The sequence below is a fragment of the Chinchilla lanigera genome, unplaced genomic scaffold (assembly GCF_000276665.1).
Source record: "Chinchilla lanigera isolate Chin_1 unplaced genomic scaffold, ChiLan1.0 scaffold00149, whole genome shotgun sequence".
In the NCBI taxonomy this organism is placed as follows: Eukaryota; Metazoa; Chordata; class Mammalia; order Rodentia; family Chinchillidae; genus Chinchilla; species Chinchilla lanigera.
The window spans coordinates 2286646-2294936 of NW_004955550.1; positions in this window are offsets into that span (position 1 = coordinate 2286646).

Here is an 8291-nt window from a genome sequence, read left to right on the forward strand (position 1 = left end):
CTCTTCCAGTAGATTTAGTGTTTTTGTTTTAATATTTAGATCTTTGATCCATTCTGACTTTAGTTTAGTGCATGGTGATAGATATGAGTCTAGTTTTAGATCCATGTGGAAAGCGAGTTTTTCTAGCACTGTTTATTAAAGAGGCTATCTTTCTTCCAGTGAACATGTTTGGCCCTTTGTCAAAGATAAGGTGGCTGAGTGTGTTTGTGGTTGTGTCTGCATCTTCTGATCTGTTCCATTGATACTCAGGTCTTTTTTTTGTCAGTACCATGCTGATTTTATTACAGTAGCTTTGTATATAATTTCAAGTCAAATACAATAACCGTTGTTAATTTCTTATTACCTTGTTTGAAATTCTTTATCATTTTTATTGTTTTTGTGTTGTTTTGTTTATGTCTTTGTGTTTGTTAATTTGTTTTTATTCTTTTCCCTTTAAAATAAAAAAAAAATTCAACTCAGGGATTGTGATGCCTCCTGCTTTGCCTTTGTTGCCCAGGATTGCTTTTGCTATTCTAGGTCTCTTCTGGTTCCAGATGAATTTTAGGAGTATTTTCTCTAGGTCTGTGAGGTATACTAATGGTATTTTGACTGGGATTGCATTGAATCCGTGTAACACTTTTGGGCATATGACCATTTTCACAATGTTGGTTCTTCCTATCCATGAGCAAGGAGTATCTTTCCATTTTCTGAAATCCTCTTCCATCTCTTTTTTCAGAGTACTGTAGTTTTCACTGTGTAGATATTCCTTTGTTAGTTCGATTCTTAAGTATTTTGTTTTTTGGTTGCTGTTCTGAAAGGTGTGGTTTCCCTTATTTCCCTCTCAGTGAGTTTGTTGTGTACAGGAATGCTGTTGATTTTTGAGATTGACTTTGTGTCCAGCTGCCCTACTGACCTTGGTTATTACATCTAGAAGTCTTTTGGTGGAGTTTTTGGGATCTTCTACATAGAGTATCATGTCATCTCTGAATAATGACAGTTTCACTTCTTCCTGTCCTATCCTTATTCCTCTTATTTCTCTGTCTTGTCTAACTGCCCTGGCTAATGCTTCCAGAACTCTGTTGAATAGGAGTGGTGAGAGTGGACATCCTTGTCTTGTTCCTGATCTTGGAGTGAAAGCTTTCAGTTTTTGCCCATTTAGTCTGATGTTGGCTGTTGGTTTATCATAGATGGCTTTCATCAGATTGAGGTAAAAACTATTCTGATTTTCTATAGTGTTTTTTATCCTTTACAATAAAATAAAAAAGAAAGAAAGCAAGAGAAAGAGAGGGCAGGGAGGGAATGAAATGGGAAAGGGAGAGGGGGTGGGTGTGGGCTTTATCAAAAGCCTTTTCTGCATCTACTGGGATGGCCACATGATTTTTGTCCTTGGCGCTGTTGGTATGTACACCGCACACTTCTTCAGTTCTTTTTGGGCACCTACATGCTGCCCTACAATTCAGGTCAGATCTGACATTATCCACCTGGGGTTAACCTGGTAGCTGAAGCACTCAGTCCCACAAAATTACCCCGTTCAGGTTTCAGCCACGAGTCCTAGGCTGTATTTCTGTTCAACCGGTTATAAATGGGGAAGCGCCCCAGCCCTGCCTCAGGTGTGATATGTGCTCTTACTGTGGCCCACAGCCCTTATGGAAGAAACCATCTTGCCTGCTGGTTTGTTCACTTTCTCTTGTGCTTTTCGGTCTTCTCACCTTTTTGTTTGTATATATTTGCAATATACAATACATACATTCATCGTGGGAAACGGACACACGTGCATAGGGTGTTTTCAACCTTTTCACCTCTCCATCCTCTCGCCCCCTTCGGTCTCCCCCTTTCCCAGATCCCCTTCCCATCTCCACAAAGTCTACTTTCATTTCCCAGCATCTATCTTTTCTTTTGCTCCTAGCTGTTTATATATTGGGTTTCTCATGCAAGAGAAGCCAAACAATATTTAACATTCTGTGTGTGACTGACTCCACGCAGCGCTCTGGTCTGAAGGTGCACCTACTTACCCGTGAATGATGTGCGCTGACTTTTTATAAAGGATGTGACAAAGGGCACAGGTGAACGGGCAGGTGAAGAGGTGCACAGGTGAGATCTGGAAGGGTGGAGTGGGGTTTGTGGTATCCTAGCACGTGGCTGTGTTCACCAGGTAGGAAGCTCTCAGTGCAGTGTGTTAGGGGTTTCTATGGAGACTTCATGAATGCAGGTGTGATTCATTATTAGCTCCAGCTCTAGCCTTTCACTCTCCCTGAAGAGAGGGCAGCGGATGAAAGTCCCCAGCAGGTGCTCAGGCCTGGGTCTCCTGGTGACCAGCCTGTACCCTAAAGCCACTGGGGACTCACTGGACGCCTCCTCACTGCTTTTCCACACTGCTTTCCTTTCCAGGGTGCCGGATAGGACCCCACCCAACCACCTTGAACTAGCCTTTCCTTCTTTATTTTTTGTCTTTTTGAGACAGGGTCTCGCTATGCAGTTCAGGCTGGCCTTGAGCTCACTTTGTAGCCCAGGCTGGCCCCGAACTCGCACCGATCCTCCTGCCTCAGCCTCCCGAGTGCTTGGATTACAAGTGTGTGCCACCATGCCCGGCTTAGCCTTTCATTCTATCTGGAAAATTTTCCTGGGTATGGCTTTCAAAACCCTTTTTGTTATGGAAAGTTCCAAACATATGTGAGTAGGGAGAATGGAGAATGAGGCCCTATGTTTGCCTGGCTTCTGTGAACATATAGCTGATCCTTTTTGCCTATATCGCGTCTCCCCCTCATCTCTTTGGCTTACTGGATTTATTTTTATTTATGGTAAAATATAAATACCAGTTTACCAGGTTAGCTATTTTTAGGTATACACTTCAGTAGTGATTTATTTTCATGTTTATATTTAGTTTTTGGAGACAGTGTCTCTCTGTGTAGCCCAGGCTGGCCTTGAACTAGCAGCAGTTCTGCCCCAACCTCTTGAGTGCTGGGACTGCAGGCATGCGCCACCACACCTGGGTAGTAGTGTTTACCACATCCATACTGTTGTGTAGCCAAGCTCCGGAACTCTTCTTGCAGAGCTAAGTTTCTATATTAATTAAACAACGACCTCAATTCTTCCTGCTTGCCAGCTCCTGGCAACTACCGTTCTGCTTTCTGTTACTGTGAATTTGATGTTGATCTCTCCTCATGTAAATGGAATCAAGTACTATAACTGGTTCATTTCACTTAGCGTAATGTCCTCAAGTTTCATCCATATTACAGCAGTGTCAGAGCTTCCCTTACTTTTTAAATTTTTATTTATTTATTTATTTATTTATTTATTTATTTATTTATTTAGGTCTTTTTGAGACTGCTATGCAGTTCAGGCTGGACTTGAGCTCACTTTGTAGCCTAGGTTGGCCTTGAACTTGCAATGATCCTTCTGCCTCAGCCTCCCGAGTGCTGGGATTTTCCCTTACTTTTAGTGCTGAGTAATATTTTTTTATGGTTTGCGTCTAGATGCCCCCCAAAACCTCATGTGGTCATGGGGTGGGCTTCTGGAGTTTGTGATTGATTCATGATCGAATGCTGGGATTATAGATGTGAGTGGTACACCTACCCTGGGGCGGGCAACCTGCATACAATATAAGGGAGGGAAAGAGTCTCGCTCTCTCACCCTCCCTTTTTTCCTCTTGCTGCTTTTGCTATCTTCTGCCGCCTGCAACTGTTGCCCCTCAGCCACTCCACCCTCCCTTGGAGCAAGCTGATTACAGACTGAAATCTCCACATACTGTGAGCTACATAAACCTTTCCTTCCTTCATTTTGGGCGTCAGATATTTTGCCTCAGTAGTGAGAGGAAAGTAACCAACACAGTTTTGTTTTATGTATATACCACGTTTTGTTCATTCGTCTGTGGACACTTGAGTTGCTTTCACTTTTTGACTTTTGTGAATAATGCTGCTATGAATTTGGATGTACATGTATCTCTTTGAGACTATGCTCTCAATTCTTTTGAGTCTATATACAGGAGTGCAATTAATGGATCATATTATAATTCTATTTTCAATTTTTTCAGGAACTACCATACTGTTTTCCATAGTGGCTGCACCATTTACCTTCTCACCAAAATAAACAAAAATTTATTATTTTGTGCTACTGGAGACTGAACCCAGGGCCTTTGTGCCGAGCTGCATCCTCAGGCCTGTTTTATTTTATAGTTTGAGATAGAGTCTTGCTAAGCCACTAAGTTGCCCAGGCCGGACTCAAACTTGCAGTCTTCCTGCTCAGCCTCCCAGAGTGCTGGGATTACAGGTGTATGCCAACACCTCTGACATTCATTCATTCATTCATTCATTCATTCAGTAATGGATCCTTCACACCGGGCTACTTTTTATAATTTTGAGACAGGGTCCTGCTAAATCCCTAGGTTGCCCGTCCAGTACCAAGAACAACACCAAGCCTGCTGGAATCATTCCAATATCTGACTGGAAGAATCATGGTGTATTGAACAGTATTTGTACACAAAGAACAAAAAGTAATTTTATAACCTTAATGGAACAATGTTGATAATTTTAAGGATGTGATCTATAACCTTAGTTCAAACCCTAATCTAATATGCATAATTCAAATTTATTTATTTACTTATTTAGTTTTTTTTCCCAGTATGGAGAATCGAACTCACGACGTTGTGCTTGCCAGTCAGGCGCTGTGCCGCTGAGCTAAATCCCCAGCCCTGAAGAAGCAACTTTTAAAAAATATTTTATATTAAAGAGAATGTCCTATCATCTTGTTTTGATATTCTGTATCATTTTATTGTTTTTTTATTCTCTTTAAAAAAAAGAGAAAGAAAGTAAAACAAAATTTCAAAACAAGATAATAGGAGAATAACAATGGTAATACATTGTGTATTGTTATCTATAAATTCATTATTCAGAGTGCAAGATATACATGCATTTAACTGTCCAAACAATATTAGCACAACCTTTCTTCTCAGTGAACAAAGAGAAAGTAGTACAATGATCTTAATCGTCATATTCATATATATATATATATATACATATATATATATATATAAAATGTACTTTTTCCTTCCTTCTTTTCTCCTTTCTCCCATCCTAGTCCTAGTTTCTCTTTCCTTTGGAATTTTTTTTTTCCCCTCATTTTACAATATCCATTGTACATTTTGGACCTTATTTACTCTTTCAGCTAAGAAGAAGCAACTTTATTTATTTATTATTTTTTTGGTGCTGGGAATCAAACTCAGGACCCTGCACTTGCCAGGCAGGCCCTTGTGCCACTGAGCTAGATCCCTGGCCCCCCAGAAGCAACTTTCTAGCTTATGATTTTACTTGATTTCTTGGTAGTTTGAGACCTAAGCTACATCAGCGGGGTGAGGCTGACTGCTGCTGAATTCTTACTGAGTGCCCAGTCCCCGTGTGCTTTTCTGGCGGCGCTGAGGGTTGATGCTGGGGCTCTGAGCACACTAAGTAAGCCTGCTGCTACTGAGCTACATCCACAGACTCACACAAAGTACTTTTTATTTATTTTTATTTTTTTTTGGTTTTTCTCCGGTACCGGGAACCGAACTCACGACCTTGCACTTGCCAGGCAGGCGCTTTTGCCGCTGAGCTAAATCCCCAGCCCCACAAAGTACTTTTTAAACAAATGTTTGCTTCAGAAGTATTCCATTTTAACCTATATTTTAATATATCTACAGATCAGTTTAATATTATTTTATTAATTATTAAGGAGATAGTTACAATAGAAGTTGTGTTACTGATATAAGGGAAATGCTAGATGTCAAATACACGAAGTTTGTGTTCCCCACAGTCTAAGAATGAATTCTGAGAAACAGTGGAGGTTGCAGGGCCAGGGATATAGCTCAGCGGCACAAGCAGCTGCCTTGCAAATGCAAGGTCCTGAGTTCAATTCCTGATTTAAAAAAAAAAAGAAAAATTTCAGTTTGCCGGGTGTAGTAGTGAATGCCTATAATCCCAGCACTTGGGAGGCTGAGGCACGAGGATCGTTGAGAGTTTGAGGCCAACCTGGGCTACAAAGTGAGTTCAACACCAGCCTGAACTGCATAGTGAGACTCTGTTTGACAAAGTAAAAAAACAAACAAACAAACAAATGCTGGGCGTGGTGGCACATGCCTGTTATCCCAGCACTTGGGAGGCTGAGGCAAGAGGTTCTTTGTGAGTTTGAGACCAGCTTGGGCTACAAAGTGAGCTCAAGGCCAGCCTGAACTGCGTAGTGAGACCCTGTCTCAAAAAAAGACAAAAACAAAGAAAAAAAAAAACAAAAAAAACCCCAAAACAAAACAAAAAAAACCCCCAAAAACCCACCCCAAAACAATGGAGCTTGAGTAGGGAAATTTATTGGAGGATAGGAATGGGGAATAGGAATAGCTTGCCCACATCTGAAAGGAAGTTTTATAGAGCAAAATCATGAGGTGGGTACAACGGAGGTCAAAATTATGGTCAACAAATAAGATTCCAAGAATAGTCGCTTAGGTAATATTGATCCAGTGGTAGCAAGGGTACATGAGTGACACCATTAGCTTTAGTGGATAATCTATAGTCTTGGCCTGGCCTTTAATCTGAGCATTCTTAGTCCTATTCCTAGTCTCTGTAGGTGGGAAAGGATGGCCTGTCACTAACGAGATAATGGGAAATTTCTAAAGCGTGATACCACTAATCCCAAACCTTTTTTTATGCCTTAGGGAAGTACATAAAGCTAGGCACTGTGGCTGTAATCTTCAGATGCACCTCCGGCCGCAGTCTTGGGTTCTCACCTTTTGCACTGACTCTCTTGAGGGCCCAGGCCTGTCTGACTGCCTACTATATTTCTAACTAACTCAGCCATCTACAATATTACCACTCAGAAAAGAGGAATTAATTGTATCATAGACTTTGGAAATTATCTTGGCTCACAAATTATAGACTTAAACTCATTAGGTTTTTTTGGGGGGCGGCAAGGGAGTACTGGGGATAGAATCCAGGATCTTTGCACTGAGCTGCATCTCTACCCCCCATCCCTTTTTTTTTAGATGGGTTTTGCTAAGTCACTAAGTTTCCCAGGTTGGGCTCAAACTTCTAATCCTCCTGCCTCAGCCTCCCAGAATGCTGGGGTTATAGGCATGTGCCACCATGTCCAGCTGTAAACTTGTTTATATAATTCATTATTCAACTATTTTGTTACAGAATCTGAAAGATTAAAATATTTTATAAGTGATGCTATAGTTTAGCAAGTTGATACTTGGTGCATTGTCTGTTTTCTCAACAGAATACTCTGGAATTGTGTGGGTCGACTTCATCTAAGGGACAGCAGTTGGTTTTCTGACTGCTTGATAAATTAAGTGAACTTGTGAGTCCTTTAGGGATGACATTTACATGACCCAGTTTGAAAATCTGCTATGAATGAGAGATAGCTTTATAGACAGCCTGCCTTCGTTATGTGGATGCAGCGGTTACCTAGTTTAAAAACTGGAGAAAAAGGCAGAAGCAGAACAGAACAAGAGGGTGGTGCTAAGGGGTGAGAATCTGAGCTATTGCATGATATTTGCCCGCATTGATGAGGCTGCGGCCAGTTCGATGAAAGCTCATCAGTCTCACAAATATAAATCAATATGAGATACTAATTTGGTGCCCTGATCAATTTCCCTAATTTCTTTCCATGGGAAATTTCATATTGAGCCTTGCTTTTTGGCATGCAGGAATTTATTGCTGAGTCATCTGAGAAAATTTTATGGCATCCTTTCTTTTGGATTGTTCAATTTGGTTTGGGTTGTGGAAGCACCAGTTTAAGGAAAGATTTATTTCTTTAGTGGGCAAGAAAGAGTAAGCATATTGTTCCCTCTTCACACACCCATGGTGACCTCAGGAAGTTCCCAAAGTCAGGCCTGTTCAGGGCATCTGCACTTCCTTGCCCGGCACTAGCTCCTAGGGTATATATCCGACTGGAACAGAATTTAAGAACATTCCTCCATCAAGAAAACCTCATTTATCTCATGAGAGCTTGGCCAAGGACAGCCTGGAGCCTGAAAAGCCCACTGGATGCTTTTACTGTGCCAGACCCTCTGGTTGTTTGAGTGGGCCATCTTCTGATGTCCCCTGGGTGGCTTTCATCTCATCTTATACTCTTGTAGCAGCAGAAAGCTGTTTATCTGAAGAGGATAATAAGGAATGGCTAGGAAGTTGTATTTTACCTTAGACTGTGTTGATCTTACTGTATGGATACGATGTGACAACTTAAAAATGAAGAAGAAGAAGAAGGAGAAAAAGGAAGAGGAGGAGGAGGAAGAGGAGCAGGAGGAGAAGAAGGAGAAGAAGAAAAAGAAGAAGAAGAAGAAGAAGAAG